The 21,349-nt window shown below is 41.1% G+C and overlaps 4 non-coding genes across 4 annotated transcripts; 2 read left to right on the forward strand and 2 right to left on the reverse strand.

Moving 5' to 3' along the window:
- The first annotated feature begins 2,437 nt into the window (after positions 1-2,437).
- trnav-uac (transfer RNA valine (anticodon UAC)) lies at positions 2,438-2,511 on the forward strand. The gene has a single exon. It is a non-coding gene; the product is annotated as a tRNA-Val (tRNA).
- A 5,132-nt stretch (positions 2,512-7,643) lies between these two features.
- trnah-gug (transfer RNA histidin (anticodon GUG)) lies at positions 7,644-7,715 on the forward strand. The gene has a single exon. It is a non-coding gene; the product is annotated as a tRNA-His (tRNA).
- Positions 7,716-15,217: 7,502 nt separating this feature from the next.
- trnaw-cca (transfer RNA tryptophan (anticodon CCA)) lies at positions 15,218-15,289 on the reverse strand. The gene has a single exon. It is a non-coding gene; the product is annotated as a tRNA-Trp (tRNA).
- Positions 15,290-15,931: 642 nt separating this feature from the next.
- Positions 15,932-16,013, reverse strand: trnas-uga (transfer RNA serine (anticodon UGA)). Its single transcript has one exon. It is a non-coding gene; the product is annotated as a tRNA-Ser (tRNA).
- Between the last annotated feature and the right edge of the window lie 5,336 nt (positions 16,014-21,349).

Consider the following 21,349-nt stretch of genomic DNA (forward strand, 5'->3'; position numbering starts at 1 on the left):
TTAGCATGCTCTGTAACGGATTCCACTATTTTATAATCCTGTTGGGATGTTCAAAACACTAAAGTTTTGAGGCGCAAACCTTTTAGCTAGATCGCAAACATGTTAGCGAAGGCTCACATTGCGTCCTGCTTTTCCGTCCAAAATCTTAATATTCCATGAACATATCACTGCGTGAAATAGTTGAGACCTCTCTGTCTTGACAAGTCTGGCGTCATTTGGCAAAAAACATAACCGCAATGGTTACCGTAATAGGTGATAGAGAATCCACTTCAAACATGGGAGTGTTCACTTTCTCACTTGCCCCTTTTGGGGGATTGTGGGGCATGGCAAACTGTTGCTAAGGGGGAGGTGGGGGGAGCTGAACGATTGCCAGGCGGACACACACATACCATTATATGCCCAGTCATTTAGAAATTACTCAGTCGCTCGTCCTCTTCATCGTTGGTCTGTCATTGAGTCTGTTTGTCCCAATGTATAAATGAATCAAGGGGAAGGAAAAACTGCTTTTGATTGAAAGCAGGCGGGTAAAAGCACAAGGGGCAACAATTTACATAACAAATTAAGATTGGACATACTGCGGTACCCTGGAAATCAAGTCTAATTTGTGAAGCATGTCCACGTTTTCTGAATATGGTGTGGAGAATGACAGTGGTTTTCTTCTGCCAAAAGTCTGAATAATTGAGGGAGTGGAAGAAATTATTTTGAAGATAAGTGTGTTCCAGAATGTACTGAAGCACGGCAGAAATTAAGATTGAATTGACAAGTCGGTGCGCTCTCCAGGAGGGGCAGGAGAGAGGAGGGGTACGGGGGAGGAGGAGGAGGATAGATGAGGAAGAGGAGAGGAATAGTCATGGTGATGCAACATATCCCGGTCGGCGAGTTGTTTCTTTTCCCAATATGATCAGGGGAAAAACCGCGCCCAGCCCCAAGCCATTTGATTGGTCCCTGCAAAGTCCCCTCTCTTTTACCTCGACTGCGGTGGCTGAAAGAAAATCATATTCATTATCGGCGCATTACAAAACATGGCTATATGATTATAACATCCCTCAACGCATTAAATGCTGGCTGGCACTTTGAGTTGTGTTGTGCTGTCACGCAAAGGTGCTGTACTACCATTGCGCTCCTACTATTACTACTACTAATACTAATAATAAAAATTCGCCAAAAAAAATATTATATTTGGCTTAGTTTTATAGCAATAGTAGCTAGAGAACAGTAGAGAAATTCTATGTTTCTGGGCAAATTTTATTATGATTATTCTTAGTAGTAATCGTAGTAGCAGCAGTAAATAGGACAATTTCATGACAGCAAACGCAATCAAGTGCTCAGTGCGTTTAGAATTATATAATCATTTAACCCAAATCACTGTTGAGGTGTTTCTGTCATGAAGTACCTGCTGCTACTAGCAAATACTTTGAAGAACAAAAAATCGCTGGACTTAATGTGGTACAATCACTGACTCGCCCCAAACCTAATATGCACTTTTGTAATTGTCTTTCATAGCATGAATGTATCAGCCCATTGGGTCCACTTTCCCTGGCTGTTTTGCTGTGCAAACCAAAACGCAGTAATGACGTTTCTATGAATAATGACTGTATCATGGCGCAAGGAAAAGAGGACAATTAAAAGGGTACCTAGGAAAAGTGGTGAAGTGGCAGTCCACAGGGGGTGAAGGAAGGTCAGAGGGGGACGGGAACTGGAGAAGAGAAGTAGCTCGCCACAAGTGAAACCAGAATGAGTGGCAGAAAGGGAGAACAGCCGACACAAACCCATCATCGAAAACCTGTTAAGTCCCCTTTACCCCTTTCCCCACCCGCCAAATAACACAGCATCGAAAAAGGCGACTGAGGTGCTTGATTACCTGCTGTGACCTGGAATTGAACAAGGATTGCGTGGCAACAAACGCAGAGCACTAACCACTACGTGATCAAAGCTTTGTGGAAACTGCCACGAAAGTTGTCTTAAAAAGCTGTTGGCTGTAGTGAGAATGCTTAACAATCCAGGACTGACCCAATCTAGGGAATGCCAAGTCAGATTGTCTAGTTGTGAGGATGCGGTGATTTCATTGGCACGGGCAAGTTCGTCTTCCGGCTCTTGACAGGTAAATTCCTAAATTCTCTTGTTTAGTGATGATCAAGATGACAATTCTGTGGATTAACCTGTTTTATTTGGCAAAAACATCGACTTCAGTATTATATATGGATCCTCTACGCAGTGTCTCTAATGTTTTCCAGGTACCTGTAGTTTATAATCACCTTCTAAATGTTTAACGGTCTTGGACAAACTCTTGGTGTCGTTGCTATAAGACAATATTTTTGTTTCGTCTCAACGGACTTAGCATTGAACAAATGCTTTGTTTTACTGGCAATAGGGTGACGTAAACAAAAGTCACATGATTTCATGCGGCGTGAAGTTAGTTCAATGTCCAGCGCAGGGTGTTGTCCATAGTGTAGTGGTTATCACGTTTGCCTTACACGCAAGAGGTCCCTGGTTCGAGACCGGGTGGAAACAGGCAGTCTTTTGTGTTGCTTGCTCGTAGAGAGCTGTTGTTGGATGGAAGAAAAGAAGGAAGGAACACATTAAAATGACGAAGGAACGGAACAGCAAATGACAAAGAGAGGAAAAACAGGGAAGCAAAGATAAGGAAGCAAAGAGATGAATTGAGGAGAAAACAAGGATAAATGATGGGAAAAAGGTTGGAAGGAAGAGGCAAAAATACTGGAACAAGGAAGGGAAGAAAGAAGGAAGGAGAAAGCAAACAAGGATTAGAGGAACGAAGGAAGGACGGGGCAAACGAGATAAGTGCTGCACTGGAAACTACATGTTGTTTTGACTGCAAAAGAAAAGTGTTCAGGTCTGACTTTCATTGGAAATGTACGTTCAAGTGAAAAACAGAACTCAAAACAACACTAGAGGAATTAGTGTTTGAGCAACAAAAACAAAATCTTCTTTTTCTTTCAGTTTGTCCAGTGATTGGTCGCCACAACGTGTCATCTTTCTCCATTTAAAAGCCCATCTCATACATCTCCCTCTCTAACCCAAATGCCTTCATGTCTTCCCTCACAACATCCCATCAACCCCATCAACCTATTCTAGTGGTCTTCCTCTCACTCTTTTGCCTGGCAGCTCCATCCTAAGCACCCTTCTACCAACCACATACTCACTCTCTCACCTCTGAACATGTCCAAAGCATCAATCTGCCTCTCTCTCTCTCTCACCTGGTCTCCAAAACATCCAACTTTGGCTGTCCCTCTAATGAGCTCATTTCTAATCGTATCCATTCTACTCACACAAAGCGAGAACCTCAGCATCTTCATTTCTGCTACCTCAAGTTCTGCTTCCTGTTTTTTCTTCGGGGCCACCGTCTCGAATCCGTACGCCATGGCTGGCCTCACCACTGTTTTATAAATTTTGCCCTTCATCCTGACGGATACTCTTCTGTCACATAGAACACCAGACCAACTGTTGGATACAAGGCTGCTTGGCATGCTTCCGAAAAAGAAGAGCGCCACAAAAAGCAAGAGTTAACATTAATAAAGCAAAAGGTGACATTGTGTAACTCCCCGTCTGGGAATCGAACCCCGGTCTGCCGCATGATAGGCAGAGATACTGTCCACTATACTAACGAGGAGACTCCTACACATGTTTCCCGGAAACAGCTGGTCTTTGCCTGGCTGGGGTGCTGCTCTGGAAATCATGAGTCGAGGTGGTGATCATGTGTGCTTCACATGTGAATAGTCCCTGGTTCAAAACTGTGTTTAAGCAAGCCAATTTTTGAAAAATTAATTTTATTGTTAAATCTGCCATGAGAAACAGCTTCAGTCAAAGGTGAAGTTGAGTCCCATCCTGCAGACCGCAACCATCAGGCAGGGAAGGAAGTACAATACTTTGAAAATTGCGTCCGTTTCTGTTTCAGCATTGAAGGAACTTAGTTGAATATTTTTAAAATAATCTTCAATTTCCGGTTTCAGCATTAAATCCATTTGTGTACAGCACTGGACACTTCATTTACAATTTTCATTTCCGGTTGAAGTGTTTCAATCTATTATTTATAAATCAGTGAATATTTAAATATGATGATTATGATGATGATGGCTTCTCTCGATCTACCATTGATGTTTTCATGACATGGAAGGAAACCGGAGTGGGCGGATTAAAAATTCGCGGGGAGAACATGCCAACTCTTTTTTTGTCTGTTCTGAGCCGCTGGTCATCCCGTGAGAATATTGGCTTCCGTTTGGCAGGATAGGGAGACTAAGGGTCATCTCATTAGTATCGTGGACAGTATCTCCACCTGTCATGAGGAAGACCAGGGTTTCATTCCCTGACGGGGAGTTAAATAATGCTACCTTTTGCTTTTCGTGGGGCTCTTCTTTGCGGAAAGCAAGCCGAGCAACCTTGTTTCCAAGCAGGAACCTCACACCTATTAAGCGAATATAACGGCTGCTCTGACTTTGAACCTCGGTCCCAAGAACTGTGATGCCAACAGTTTCACGAGTTGCACCATCGTGCTGCCCAAGAATGTTTCAGTGTTTCGCAATTTGTTTTGTTTTGCACACCTGCCCACGAGTAACTGCACCTGAACACATGAGCAATGCGAGCTAACGAGGTGGTTTGCTGGTCGTGCAGACAGACATCACGAAAGCAACAATGTAAGTTGTGTAGGACAGTAGTTGTGATATTTGCCAAAGATGTGTGAAGTCCGTGTTTGGAAACAAAGCTGCTCTGCTTGCTTTCCGCAAAGAAGAACCCCATGAAAAGCAAAAGTCAACCTGATTTAACTCCCCGTCAGGGACTCGAACTCCAGTCTTCCGTAGGACAGGCACAGATATTGTCTATGACACTAATGAAGAGACTTGTAGGCTTATTTCCCAGAAAGAGAAGCTCTTTCAATACATGAAAATGCACAATGAATCACAATCAGACAAAGCTGATGCCATAAGACAGCCCCTTCACTTCCGCTCTCTGATGGTGTAGTGGTACACATACCTATGTTTCATGTAGGGAGTATGGGTTCTATTCCTACTCATTGGTGGTTTTGCAATGTTCCCTGGAACTCTCTGGCAACCAGTTCACAGTCTCTTGTGCCTTTTGCCCAATGTTAGCTGGGGAAGGCTCTGGCACAACTGTGAACCTTGTTGAGGATAAGCAATTTGGAAAATGCATATGGTCCCTTCTCTTTGACGGTCCTCTCGAGTGGGTGGCTGTCGCTTGATATATTTCTGCCATAGAGGATCATAGGTAATACATCTCAGGTCCCTTCTTCCGACGTTGGCGGAGGGCACAATTGGGCTTCAAGATTTAGATCTTGCTGAATTTGGACCGAATGTTGTGAATCCTCAACGTGGGACGCCCCTGATATGTAACTGACTCACAAAAATATACATTCTTTTACTTTGTGGACCAACTATTATTGTATCTTCTTGTTCATGTATTTTATCTTTGTCTCCCGTAGGCAAATGTTTATACTTTAAAAGGCCTATATAGACACTTATTCAATTAATCTGTAATCATGAATGAAGGGTTGTGGGGGGGCTAGCAAGATAGATGTAATTTTGGAATCCAATAGTGATGAAATTTTTGCTTTTCAGACAGATTTTGTCCGAGTTATATTTTAGATATGTCAGTCTGTCACATCAAGAGGAGCCAATGACTTTTTGTCATTTAACGTTTATGTTTTCTTTGGTGTAATTTCTTGCATATTGAAAGTTATATGATTCACTTTTTTTAGGGGGGGTAGTTTGCAGTGAAAATAGTGATAGAGAAATCTGTTGGAGCACTTACTTAAAAAGATAAAAATAAAAAGAACAGTGAAATGCCTCATAGAGAAAAGAAGACAAACATGTCTTCACTAATTCAAAAAGGTAAAACAGTAATTCTAGCAGATTCATTTCCACAAAACTCAGTTAAATTTTTAATTGACTGCACCACAAATTTTCTGTGTGTGTGTGTGTGTATGGACTATATAGATCACAAAGACCTTTCTGTCGATGTCGTTTTGTGACAGAAATACTTTGCCTGGCTGTCATAGCATCGGATGACCCACGATGAGGATTTCATGTTCTGAAACTGCAGCTGATTTTATTTGATCCATATAATCTGAAATATCCGTCAGATTGTTGTAATATTTTCAGGAGTTGAAGTTGCCAAGAGTTGAGATGTCTGCATTAATTTTGTTGATGATTGTGGACAGTTTTTGGGTGCATGCATGAGGCCTGAGAAGATGTGGCACTCGCCTGCCGTGTTTTTGTGATTTTAATGATGACACCCAAATAAATTGATTTTTCCACATACTAAATAAGTGATTGACATGTTTTTTGGGTACAAGGTGTTGTTCAGGTGGTGCAATGACAGATGACAGCCATGTATGATATACTCTCATGCCAATTTGAACAAAGCCGAGTTTGAAAACTCAACATAAGTTGTTTTCTTTTTAAATGTCCAGATAAGTTCTTGACCCAAAACACAAAACAACAAAAAAATAAAGTACAAAGCATGAAGACCCATACTTTCAACACTGTATGCATTTTGTCCAATGTTTTAGTGATGTCAATAACAAATAAGCAAATGATTGACTGGAATATGGGGTTGTAAACTGTCAAATGTATTTGTGATCTTTCATAAATGACTCTTGTAAAACCAGTGATTATGACTCTATTTGCGTGTCCAGTATATTAAAGGCATTTTCCCCATTAAAAAGAAATTAATGTCTTTCAAGCAGTGGGAAGCTTCCACGAACAAAATGCTCTCAACTTCACGCAAATGTGGACCTAGAAATATGTGAAAAAATCTGCAAATCTGGGGCACTGTGGAGGATCACCAGCGGACGGCCTCTGAACTCCACAATGAGTGACGACATGATGTCACATCTCTCTTAACCTCTTCACTGACGAAGAGATGGTAAAACGTCTGAAGCGGATTTGACATGTCACACTGACAACAAACAATGGAAAATTTCTGTGTGGGAAAGCTTTTAGTCCTTCCATCCATCCATTTATTGAGCCACTTATCCTCACAAGCGTCATGGCGAGTGCTGGAGCATATCCCAGCTGTCACTGGGCAGGAGGCTGAACTGGTTGCCAGCCAATTGCAGGACACACTGAGACAAACAGCCACAGTCAGAGGAGAACAAGCAAACTCCAGACAGGCGGGTCCGGGGTGGAATACGGGACCTCAGAACTGTGAGGCCAACACTTTACCAGCTGATCCACGATGCCGCCTCCAATGTAAACATCTTTGTCTGAATTTCCATATTTTTTATATTTTGTCACATAACAATATTGCAGGTCGAGGACAGTTATTGCAGTGTTAATATTTAATTGAAGAATATACTCATTACTCTAATTGTTGATAAATTAGAGTTTCAATGTATATTGATGAAATAAAACAATATGATAATGTGGGGAGTTACATGAATGTTGCTTTTCATCACTATCCAAGATTCGAGCATAGAAGCGGTTGGACTTGTATCCTGGATCAAATATATCGGAAGATTTTTATGAATGCAATAAAATGTTGAGATGATTCACTTGATTGACACAAAAATGCAGTTTCACTGGTGCTGGCTCAGCATCCTGCAGGTTTTCAGCCTTGTTGCCAGACTGGTGACAGATTTAGAAAAACAACCTTGCGGAGTTTCAACAGCTGTGATCGTATAGTGGTTAGTACTCTGCGTTGTGGCCGCAGCAACCCCGGTTCGAATCCGGGTCACGGCAGTTTGGTTAAGTTAATTTTTTTAGTCCAAATGGTTGATATTTGCATGAATCTCTTTAGCATTACAAAAATGAACGGACCAAACACAATGATGGAAGTAATTAATTGCCATCACAGTACGAATTTGAAATTCTAGCATGGAATTTTTTCAACACTGAAATCCAATGTAAAAAATTCAACGTGTGTATGTATGTACATATATATACATTATACAGCGGAGAAAATAAGTATTTCAAAACCCTGCTATATTGCCAGTGCTCCCACCAAGAAATCATGGAGGGGTCGGAAATTTTTAGCGTAGGTGCATGTCCACTGTGAGAGAGATCACAATGTAGGATTTTTTAATGATTTCTTTGTGTGATACAGGCAAATAAGTATTTGAACACCTGTCTATCAGGTAGAATTTGCTATTTTCTATCAGGTAGACTGCACTGTATTAAGGAGAGGATGACCGCGGCCATGTATTGTGAGATTTTGGGGAGCAACCTCTTTCCCTCACTTAGAGCATTGAAGATGGGTCTTGGCTGGGTTTTTCAACATGACAATAACCCAAAGCACACAGTCAGGAAAACCAAGGAGTGGCTCCATAAGAAGCATATCAAGGTTCTGACGTGGCCGACCCAGTGTCCAGACCTAAACCCAATAGAAAATCTTTGGAGGGAGCTGAAACTCTGTGTTTCTCAGTGACAGCCCAGAAATCTGTCTGATTTAGAGAAGATCTGTGTGGAGGAGTGGGCCAAAATCCCCCCTGCAGTGTGTGGAAACCTGGTGAACAACTACAGGAAACGTTTGACCTCTGTAATTGCAAACAAAGACTACTGTACCAAATATTGACATTGGTTTTCTCAGGTGTTCAAATACTTATTTGCAGCTGTATCACACAAATAAATTGTTGAAAAAATCATACATTGTGATTTCTGGATTTTTCTTATGAGATGATCTCTCTCACAGTGGACATGGTATGACGATGAACATTTTAGATCACGCCGTGATTTCTCAGTGTTAGAACTTGCAATATACCAGGGTGTTGAAATACTTATTTTCTTCTTATCTATCTATCTATCTATCTATCTATCTATCTATCTATCTATCTATCTATCTATCTATCTATCTATCTATCTATCTATCTATCTATCTATCTATCTATCTATCTATCTATCTATCTATCTATCTATATATTCTTTCAGCCTCTGGCTAACTACAATTGTGTATCCAATGCTGTTGCAAAACATGAGGCTTCAAAGTAATCGGCACAGAGTTTGGAACGCTTGCAAGGCACGCATAACTGAGCACGTTTCTTCCCCTGTTGAGTGACTTTCACTATCTGCCGGTGGTATTCCTTCTTCACTTGGAAAGCCTGCCTAAAAAAATAATAATAATCGTTTGCCGCTGCCTGAACCATTTGTAAAACCAAATACCACACCAAAAAGTGTCAAACTCAAGGACCGGGCGTCAGATCTGGCCCACCACATGATTTTGCATGGCCCGCAAAGGCAAATTAGGTTTGCCAAATTCCATAATTCTTGTTAAAATCTGGATCAAAATTTCAAATGGTCATATCATCAATGATATTGAGATATTACAAGCATTTTTATGCTGAAAAAAAATAGTTGAAAAACCCATGACCCTTTATCTAATTCCAAAACAAGTTCATAAAGTTTATGTGTAAATATGATGAGACGATTAAAGATTTTTATAGTTTCATAACGGCCCTCTGAGGAAACCATAACTGCAGTGTGGCCCGTGACAAAATGAGTTGGACACCCCTGTGATAAACTAATGTGATCTTGTTAAATCATACGACAGCAAATAAGGGCAAGGACAGGAAGAACAGCATCAACAATAGCACATAACAATTAATGAACAGGATGTTCGGTTTGTGTGATATCACAGCGCCGGAAAAAGATGAAGACAGTCATGCACTGGATGCAAATAGCAGAATGTGCTTTCTGCATCATATTTCATGATTCACTTGATGCATCTCTACATAATTACTTTAAAATTGCAGATGTCGTTAATAAAGGAGTTCTTGAGGTATCAAGAAAAATATAAAAATATTTTTGATCCAACCTTTAAAGAAAACACTTTAGGCGAACATACCAAAAACATCATTTTGAACTGGTTTTTATATCACATGCAGAAAACACACCAAGCTAGCCAGGAGTTGAATTTAGAATCTTCTGATCCATGGTCAGACACGTTAGCTATTGCACCACTAGCCCTACACAAAACCTGCACCTTCTGCAAACCCATGTGTACAATTTTCAGTGTCCCACATTGGCAAAATAACAGCATTAAAACTACCATGACTACGCGATCACAGCTTTGTGCAAACTGCTACGAAGTAGGCTGTAAAAAGCTCTTGGGTGCAGTGAGAATGCTTAACGATCCAGGACTGACCCGTTTAGGGAATGCCGAGTCAGATCGTCTCGTGGTCAGGATGTGGTGCTTTCATTGGCACAGGCCAAGTTCGTCTCCGGGTCGTGACAGACAAATTGCCAAACTTGTTTCGTCAAGTTATGATCAAGCTTGACAATTCTGTGCATTAACCTGTTTAATTGGCAAAAACATTCACTTCAGCATTACATATGGATCCTCTATGCCAAGTGTCTCAAATTTTTCCATGTACGTTTATTGTCACCTTCTAAATGTTTAACGGTATCAGACATACTCTGGGTGTCGCACGATAAGATGTATTTATGTTTTCGTCTCAATGTACGAAGGATTGAACAATGCTTTGACCGGCAATAATGGCGACATCAACAAAAATCATGTGGTTTTATATCTTTTCATAGTGTAGTGGTTATCACGTTCGCCTAACACGCAAAAGGTCCCCGGTTCGAGACCGGGAGGAAACAGGTGTAGTTCTGTTGTTTTATTATAAGGGAGCTGTTGTCGGAAGGAAGAAAAAAAGGAGGAAACACACAACAAAATGAGGAAGGAAGGGAACAGGAAATTATGAAGAGAGGAAAAACAGGGAAACAAGGTAGGAAAGAAATAAGGAAGGAAGCAAAGAATATATTAAGGAAGAAAAACAAGGATAAAATCATGGGGAAAGAGGTAGGAACGAAAGAAGCAAAAAACATTGGAACAAGGAAGGGAAGGAAGAAAGCAAACAAGTATTGGAGGAACCAATGAATGAATGAAGGAAGCAAGAAAAGAACGAAGGAAGGACCAGGCAAACGAGATAACCGCTACATTGGTAACCACCATGTTGTTTGACTGCAAAATAAAAATACATGAAACTCTATTTCAGAAAAAAATCCTTGTTTTCTCATTCAGGTCTGACTTTCCTTGGAAATTTAAGCTCAAGCAAAAAACAGAAATCAAAACAACATTCTAGAGGAATTAGTGTTGAGACACAAAAACAACAAAATATGAGTGACAAAAAGCTGCCTGGACACTCAGTTTGCTTTTCCTTTCCTTTCTCTCGGTTTTGTGGTCCTCTTGCACTTGAGAGAGTCTGGCTGCAGACCTCACCTCTCAGCTCCCCCACCTCACATCTCAAGTCCCTTCCTGCAGACCCCCAACTGCCATCGTCAGCCAGGGAACAATTTGAAAATTGTGTCCATTTCTGTTTCAGCGTTTCAGGAACTTAGATGACTATCTTCAAGATAAGGTTTAATTTCCGGTTTCAGCATTAAAGCCATTCAGGTACAGCACTGCATACTTCATTTATACTCTCCTTTCATTCTGGTTGAAGTGTTTTAATACTTAATTTGAATAAATCAGTGAATACTTAAAAAGGGAAGAAGGGTAGATGATGATGATGATGATGATCATGATGATGATGATGATGACTCTTCATGTCAATCGACCACTGATGTTTTCATGCCATGGAAGGAAACCAGAGTGGCCGGAGAAAACCCACACGGAGATCATGCCAACTCTTTTTTGATTGTGGTTCTGAACCGCTGGTCGCCTGGGGAGAATATCGGATTCCGTTGCCCGGGAAAGGGACACACGACTGGCATGTTAACTGTGAAATGCATTGTGGGTTTATTCTTCATAGTCGGTGGAGTCATTGTTAGGATTTGTATTTGCTCTCACTCTGAATGGGGGGAAAAAGTGTCCATGTGTGAAAATAAAAGCAGTTCCCGTTTTGGACTCCCGGTTATGTGAATGAATGATCCATCCATTTTCTAAGCCACTTATCCCCACAACGGTCACAGGAGTGCTGGAGCCCATCCCAGCTCACACCACACAAAAGACACTATGAGCTGGTTGCCAGTCAGTCACAAGGGACATAATTGACACCATCACTGAGCAGGAATCAAACCTACGCTGCCCACACCAAAGTCAGGTGTGTGTACCACTACACCATCAGTGACTTTCTTTCTCGTCTGGTTTTTATTTAATTGTGTAAACGCACTTGCCCCCTACTAATCACACCACTCGACCAGGATTGGACAACCCATGGCTCTCGTGTCACATGCAGCTTTTTAGCACCGCCCTTGTGAAAATGAAAACCAAACAATTCATGGATTATTTATTGTAAATTGAGCAACATTTCTTTCTTTTGTTGTTTCCTTAATGTTTTATTATGGTTACATTATTAAGTTTTATATACAATGTTACATAGAGGTGTACCCTGGGCTCTCTGGGATAGGGGGTTCTCAATTTATTTTTTTTTTTTTTCTGGGGAGCTCAATAACAGGAAACAATTACTCTCAAAACTCTTACACTCAGGAATCTCACAAACAAGAGCAAATATATTACATTGCAACAGATGAAAAGAATTAAAAAAAACTTGCATCAACTCACAAAGCTGTATTATAAAGGAGACACATTCACGGATGTTCATAGATTTCTCTTCACAATTGACCCCTCCGTACAGTTTTCTTAACCACGCCTCCTGAAGTGACGTCACACCACGTGCGCTGACGTCAGACAAACAATTAGCAAAAATATCGCCGCAGCAAGAAAATAGAGCGAAACTGTCCGATTTACCGGCCGATTTCTCACTCGCATTCTTAGCTAACAGGGAAATATCGTTGAAAAGCACACAGCAGGGCTTCAAGTATTTCAGCGAGCGGTATTTCAATGGTATTTACATGCATATCGACGGAGAAACCATCGATATTAGCGCGAGATCTTTCCAGAGTCAGAGGAAGACCGAGAAGCCGCATAATATAATATATTATAACCCAAAGACGAATTCGTCATTGACAGTTTCCTATTTTCGTGTTACATATCACATTTGTGTGCAGAATCTGTATATGTATCTGTATAGACGTTTGTGAACCGCCGTATGAAGGAAAAGAAGAAGGCGAGGCTTGATTTACGAGTTGTTTCTCTCGTTTTCTTTGTGTAACGTCACGCGCTCCCCTCAATAATTATTCTTGAATTAGTGCCGAACCTACGTAAATCCCGACCGACAATCACTACTTTAGTGTCCTCAAACATCCTTCCTTCAGTCTTGGTGTCTCGGTGCACGTCGAAGGCTTTTAGGACTGCTAGTCCGGTTTAGCTTAGCTCATTAGGCGCGAACCAAGGGACACGTTTGTGCAGTCAGATCATCGCAAAATATCGCTCAACACAGATCAAGTGTGTCAATCATTCACTTGTAGCTATGTTATGCAAGCGAAGAACTGCTAATTCATTTATATGAGACATGTATTGAAAATCAAAAATAGGGCTTACCTTCGTGCAAACATATCTGTTCCGGTTGATGGATTCAATTGATCATGCGGTCTTTCACAAAGTTTTATCCATCAAAGACATTTTTCGTACTCGGTCTTTGGTTTTGGAAAGGGTACGAATTGAACTCCACCAACTAGCCTTTCAGGATACCTGTTGTCACTTTTACAAAGTCCGTGACTACACCTCTTAACCATATCTATTGTTAAAGAACCCAAATACGCAATAAAACGTCAACAGAAGCTATACTGGACCATGCAGCGTTGTCTGAGAAAACTGCAAGTCCAAAAAGGGGCGTGGTTTATGCAGATCTCTGGCCTCTGATTGGTCAGTGACGCGGATTGCGCCATTTCTCCGGTGGGGTCAATTCCTGTCAAAACTCTGCAAGATCAAGAACACGGTCACCATGCAGCTTCTGGTCACACTGATTCACACCGCACAATATACATGGTCGCCCAACGACGCACACGGACCTCGACAATGTCTTCACTTCTCCAGCTAGCGAGTTTATGTTTGAAATTAATGAAACACATGGAACACCGCGCCTCTGTGACGACACCCACTTTGCAAACATTTTAAACTAACTGATATTCACATTCTACAACAAAACAATGAAAACAAGTGGAGGAGAACAAAATATGTAGCTTCCACCAGGAATCTCACAAACAGGAGGAAGTATTTCTTCCCAGCACACATTAAGTGTGGCTTCAAAATAAAGCACGCAGCCTACTTCCCATGTTTCTCAGATCTTCCACCAACAATGCAACAGCATTTTCCCCCCTACAATGAACATTTTTAAACACACAATAATGTTGAAAAGAACAAAAATGTATAAATGACAGAGAAAGTGCTGGCTTTCAAAATAAAAGTGAAGTCAGAACAAACGTCCACATCCCGTTCCTATTATAGCACAACAACATCACACCATTACATAAACTCAATAGGAGGGTATATAATTGGCAACCAAGACATGTCTCTGACTTGCCCGACCAGTGAATCAGTGTCAAAAAAGCTTGCACTGTATTTGTCATTCAAGTCAGGAGTGGGCAATTTTCTCCCATCTTTGAGGGGAGGTTTTTTTTACTCATGAGATGATCAAACCCCTCAATTCAGGCAGTCTCTGAACAAAACAGCAGGAAGGGGGCATCCAGAGTCAAACTGGTGACCTCTTGATCTGCAGTCAAATGGTCTACCACTGAGCTTATACCCCAACATCTTTCCTGCATCCTCTTAGTTCTGTAGACAATTCAATATTCATCTTTCGTTCCAGTTGTGAATTGTGTATTACTGAGATCTGTTAGGATCAAAGGATTTATGCTTACCCGCTGCACTAGATCATTTTAGTTTAATTCCTGATTGTGAGTATTACTTCTGACACTCACGTCTCGTGTAGCTCTGCTTGAGGAACCTTCCACTGTTCTTGGTCCCTGGACAAAGCTATTGAAAAGTCACCTCTGTGTTGCATGTCGGACCCTCAAGTTTCTTTGTTCACGATAGGGTCATTTCCATTACAGACGAATATTGGTGAAAGTGAAAATTATGTCAGCTGTGACCATAGTAAAGAAACTCAAAGTGGTGAAGACTGAGCAATGGTAAAGTTTCTCGGCTATTTTCAGCAGCTCCTTCACGAATACAAACATCAATGGTGAAATTTTGAATGATGACAAACTTAGAACAAGTTGACATTTGGATTTTCACCAAATAACTTCGAGTTTACACCTCAGTGACAAATGAAACATTCCTGACAAAAGCAGAAGTCAGTAAAATGCTCGACCAGTCAGCTCCAAACCCATATGTCTTTTCCTGTGGAATGGGATGTGCATTTAAAGGAGAACCTTTGATATCTATCAGAATGCCAAAGAAATGACCCTGATGTGATTTGAACACACAAGCTTCTGATCTGGAGTCAGACACGCTACCGTTGCGCCACAGAGTCAGTGACAGCAACCTTCTGTAGAGGTGTAATCTCAAAATTAGGGTACGAGCAGCTCCAATATCAGATAGTGATGACATGATGTCACACTCTCCTCACTGATGATGACATGATAAAAAGTCCAAACGTGATATAACATGTCACACTGACGTCACCGATTGTGTTTTTTTATAAGGCCGGATTGTTAGATTGTTCCTGATCATCTTGTCTCGATCGCGCCATGTATTGACTCTAGATCGTCTTTGAATCAATTTGTATCGTCTTATACCGTCAGGTTTGCTTGTATCATCTTTTATTGCTGGGTATTCTTGTACTTTACATTGTTTTATTATCTTTATAATGGTGTGTTTTGCTATAGATTGTATTGTTTTGTCAGATTGTCTTGGAAAGTTTTTCTTGTCTTCCATATTCTTGTTGCTGCGTTTCCTTCTAATTTTTTTTCTGGTACCGTCGCTGGATTGTGTTCTATCGCCTTGAGGCTGCAGTATTTGTATTTATAGTTGCTGTATTTTATCATGCAAATATACAGTTGCAGTAATGCTAAAATGTATTTTATGATACTGCATTGTAACAGGCAAATCTTCTCCCAGAACCCACCACTGACCTCATGACTTGAACTGATCCCAAATTAAAGGTTTACAGTTGCATTGTTGGTAGGAATCGAACCTACGCAGGGAGACCCCAATGGATTTCAAGTCCATCGCCTTAACCACTCGGCCACAACAACCTGTCAAACATATGTGACAAACATACAGGGAACTTTCTCCTATTTAACTGGAGGTACACGAGTCAGGGGGAGGGGAAGGGGGAGGTACAGGAGCTGATGGTGTCAAGTTAGTGGCAAGGAATGGCGGGTTGTGCGGAGGGGTGGGGGGGAAAAGTTAACGTTGGGGGTTGGGTGTTCGAATGAACGCAGTTGGAAGGACGAAGGGAACGGTGGGAAAGTGAGCCCATGAAGTTTAAAAGCAAAAATTGGTGTGACGCAGATGCGGTGGGTTGTAATTTTGCAGTCGCATGCAAGGAGAGAGATCATTGGGGGTATACATCGCGATTTCCAGATAGAAATGGCGACATGAGGAGACTCGAGCTGGCAATGAATTCTTAGAATTGGGGTGGATGGAGGGAAGGGGTAGAGTAGGGTGCTAGAAGCGGGACGATGAGGTCTATGAGCGGGGGCAGTTTCGTGGAAAAGAGACGAAAAGGGACAGGTGGACGGGGTAGGTGTTGGCGGGAGAGAATGGAGAAGCGTGTGAGTTTGGCATAGGCCAGGACCTGAGGGATGTAAGGAGAAGAGGTCGGTTGTGTTTGTTTTCACTGTGGTTCAAGAAGTTCTGATAAAAGTGGTTTCAACTTGCATGACTTCCGTTCAGACGCGGTGGGTTAGTCACACTCAGTGACGGTGGGATGGAGTCCACATATTATCTGTTTGTTCTCCTGCAGCAGAATGTTTTTCTATTCTTTTTCTTTCTGTTTTTCTTTCAGAGGTGAATTTGCCTGCTGGGCTCCATCCTTTTCTGAGTTTCAAGATCTAAACATGCACCAGCAGAGTAAACGTTTGAACATCATAGACTAACGGCAGAAGGTGACATGCTACTGAGGCTCTTCCTTTTCATCGTGGGAATCGGCCGAGCTCATGTTTTTTCAGCTCAGGTGAGTTCTTTCACAAAGTCCTCTTGAAATAAAGCAAAACCCTCTGTATTCTATTAAGTTAAAAGACTTATATTATATAAATATTTCAGGACATTTGCAATAAATCGTATCCCCTTCAAATGGAATCCAACTTCAACTTTTTTTTCCACAATTCAAAACAGTTTAATCACACTCGTGTCCTTGATAAAAGTCTCGATGGCTTTTTCTGTCAAAATACACAATAAATAAGAATATGTGAAGTGACAGAACCCTTAACATCCGCTGGGATATATACACGGTTTTACTAGGCATTTCTTTTTCTGCAATGAGTCACTTCTTAAACCCCTAGGCATTACAATGACGAGTACAAGCAATTCTTTACCATGGACGACTCATGTCTACAAAAATCCCATGTCTGCACGAACTTCCATAAAATGAAATTAAGCATAATTTTGTTTCATGATGCAGCACTTCATCACCGAGGTAAGCAAATTGCACTTCTCGTTGTCCTGCATATCTGTACATTGCCAAAGAAATACCTTCTGCCAACAACTCGGCAACTATGCCAATATTCAAGTAAGTGCCAGTTTTCTCGAAGCCACGTTAATACCTGGGTTAGCTATACTAATCTATGCTAACATCTGTAGTTTTGCCTCCATTTGGATCGACATGATAGGCTATGTGTGTATTTCAGTGGCCATACTTTGACTGCTGCTTGAAAATGGGCAAATCTTTCTCCAAGCCAAGCTTCCATAGGCACAGAATCGCTTGTCTTTGCGTGTATTTTAATAATATAATAATAATAATTATAATTAGTTAATAATAATTTTAATGAAATAAAAGGACTTCCTTGCAGTCATAGAACACACAGTCTATGGCCAACCAACTAAAAATTTACTTTTGGCATTCAATTTTATATTAAGCAGGTGGGCAAGGCCTCAAAAACAATTTTTAATTTACCGCAACTAAAAGTGAATTTAAGGCGACACGTGAATGGCTGACTTGTGAGAGCATCTCCTCAGATTCTAAAGGAAAGCGTTCAATCCTGGTTTCCCCGTGGTGGAGTTTGCATGTTCTCCCAGTGCCCTGCGTGGGTTTTCCCCGGGCACTCGGGTTCCCCTCCCACATCCGCAAAAACATGCTTAATTTGGGACTCTAAATTGCCCGTAGTGTGCTCTGTGAGTGGATCATTGTTTGTTTCTTGTGCCCTGCAATGGCTGGCAACCAGTTTGGGATGTAGCCCAAGATAGCCTGGAAGCTCCGCATCTCTCGCAACCCTTGTGAGGATAGTGCTCAGAAAATGGATGGAAGTTCATTTTCACATTGTAGATGTCAAAGAAACAAATTATATTGATATTCACTTCTCCGACACACAAAGAAATCTGTTACAGGCTGTTTCCAAAATCCCTTTCACATAAAACTGCACAGCCTACCCAGAGAGCTCTCACCAAAGTTGTGAAGCCTTTGGCATCAGTCACTGGAAAGATTAGGTTTGCAAGTCTAGTAATTATTTTTACTTGTCTTATATAATTTCCTATATGTACACACAGAAAAAATATAATTTTAGAGGTGTAAAACACTTGAACAAACAATGGTAAAAAGATGATGTGAGGAGATACAATCACTTAATCAAATGGAATAAATGGTCTCAGGACCATGGAGAAGCGAAGCTTCCTGCACTTCTGTGAACCACTCTCATGGTAAAGTTTCTTATTTTGGTTTTATACCCAATAATGTTGTATAGATTGAACTCTTTCATTCCCCTAAATGTGATTTTCATGTTTGCTTCTGAACTATTTAGACAACTACGAATGGACCACATGGTTCAATGTGGACCATCCCGGAGGCCGTGGAGACTACGAGCAGCTGGATGCTATTCGCTTTTACTATCGAGCCAAAGTGTGTGAGACTCCCTGGGCGCTGGAGGCCAGAACAACTGATTGGGTCCCAGCCCGTGAAACTGGAGAGAGGGTGCACGGAGACCCAACTGTGGGCTTCTGGTGCCTCAATGAGGAGCAAGGTTCAGAACGTAACTGTTCCAACTACGCAGTCCGATTTCTTTGTCCTAAAGGTCTGTTCTCATTTTCAGTATGTTTTAAAATTCCAGAAGTTGATGTTTAAACAATGCCTTTTCCAAGTCTGCATATCCAACTTGCTCTGTGTTAAACAAATTGCATATTATAAGATATGTTGACTTATAATGTTATAGATCATTGTTATGATTTTTACTTTGTGGTTTGATTGGCCTAAAGCTCTACTTCTTATCAGGTAACAGCCTAAACCTTCAGGATACTTGGAGTCTATGGTCAGACTGGGGTCCATGTCCTGCCCTCTGTGGTCAAGTGGGGTTCCAAATACGCTCCAGAAGTTGTAGTTCTCGCTCTCATTTTTGCAGTGGACCAAAGGTAGAAAAAAAAGAATGTCATGGAGCAGAATGTCCAACAGGTAAACTGGCGAAGGTTGATATCAACACAAATTGTTTTCTTAACCATACTGTTTTAGCATGCCAGGTTGGCTCAACTATTAGGCAAGATCGGCAGATGTGAAGGACAATGTGACCTCAAGGGCGTGCCAAATAATCGGGTTTAAAAAAAAAAAAAACTTCAATACAATGACATTAAAAACACATTTTTACTTTTCACTTTTAACCCTTTCAACTACAACAAAAGAAAAGGAGTCAAGTGAAATCAATACAAACAATTAAATAAGCAAATAGCCTCAATGTGAACTGCAGTTCTTTGAAATCAACAGTCCTGGCAAGAAACATAAAAAGTAACATTTCCAGCCAGTTAATAGTAAACTGGATGTAAAACTACACAGCTATCGCTCCCAGAGTTGAGTAGTCGAGGCAGTGGTTTACGCACTAGGCTTCACTTGCATTTAATTAAATCTTGAGTGCAGGGGTTAGTTGCTGCATATTCTATTTCAAATTTGTGATGGTAGCTGCGCTTTAAATGGTATATGAAAATCAAATTATCATATAAATCAGGAATACATTTAAAATAATCTGACAGTTAATTATTTCATAAAAGAAATATAAGATATAATGTAAATAAAAAAAATATTTAATGTTGAACAAAAACGCTATGACAACAGTGACAGCCTCATTTTTTATAGAGAAATGTGAAACCGATTGGTGAAGCTTGAGGTTACATTCATTCATTCATCTTCTAGAGTTTATCCACAGTTGGAAGCGACCTTTCAAATATATAGTTCATAGTTGGCCTGGTTTGGTCAGTGATGTTTTTTTTTTTTTTTCACATTTTCAGTGTAAGTTTGCAAAAACACAAAATTGTTCTTATAGATGTACTGATGGGAATGTAATCTGAATCTTTGAATGAGCCATGTAACTTCAATGGATGACACCGATTGACCACATTGCATACATCTGATGTTGCTCACAGTGGTCAAAGGGGGCGCTCACGGCCTTAGTGTGTTTGCTCAGACAAAAAAATTAGAGGGAACATTGACCCCAACATACACGCACCAAGCCAGGGGGGCAATAAATCTCACCATGGGTAACTCCAAAGGAAAGAGAGTCCAACCCCTCTCAAGAGGACTGCTACTAGAGCCCAAGCAGTGTGTGGAGGCAAGCCCGACTATATCTAGCAGGGTTCATACTCAGTCTGACCAAAAAAATTTAAGGGCTTTTTAGGGGCATTCTTAGGGGCTGACACGAAAAATTTAGGGCCGACACGGAAAAAATTTAGGGCCGACACGAAAAATTTAGGGCCATCGTGGGAAATCAAGAGTAAGGAAAAAAGACTCACCCAATGGTGCCATCAACCGTTCTTGGTTCATCAAATGCTCCAGTATCTCAGTACCTGTGACAGTGATCACCTGTCGCCCCTTGTGGTAGTTCTCATTGATATGACCATTGTCAACGTCTTCACATAACAGTATACAGGAAAACAGATTGTAACTACAATTGCAATTATATCCACAAATGTCTTCTACTGATGTCTGTCTCAGCACCCCTACGAGTCTAGCTCCTTGAGCCTACCCAGTGCCTCCTCTATTTGTTGCTGCAGAGGTGCCAAAGTGGCTCTCTTGTCCTTTGCTCTGCCTCTGAGTGCATTGGCCTCGGTGATAAACCTCAGATTCCTCTTTTCTCTGCCTCGTTACACAGCCTGTCAGCCTTCTCAATAAGCATAGATATGTCAGTCTCTATTCTGGCTTTTTTGGCTTTGAGGCAGTAGAGATGAGAAGTGCGCAGCGATGCCAAATGTAGCCAGGTACGAAGTCTTCCTTTCCCCACAGGGGTAGTTTTTAGCAATGTCACTGTCTGGGAACATGACTGCAAACACTTTTGAATTATCTTCACAAGGTTTGGAACTGTAATGGCTGCAGATCACTTTTAAAGTTCACATGATCTCTGCCTTTAACGAGTCCGTCTTCGTGAATTGAACTACGTTCATAAAGCCTGACTTCTGG

Source organism: Syngnathoides biaculeatus, chromosome 20 (genome assembly GCF_019802595.1).
Source record: "Syngnathoides biaculeatus isolate LvHL_M chromosome 20, ASM1980259v1, whole genome shotgun sequence".
Classification (NCBI taxonomy): domain Eukaryota; kingdom Metazoa; phylum Chordata; class Actinopteri; order Syngnathiformes; family Syngnathidae; genus Syngnathoides; species Syngnathoides biaculeatus.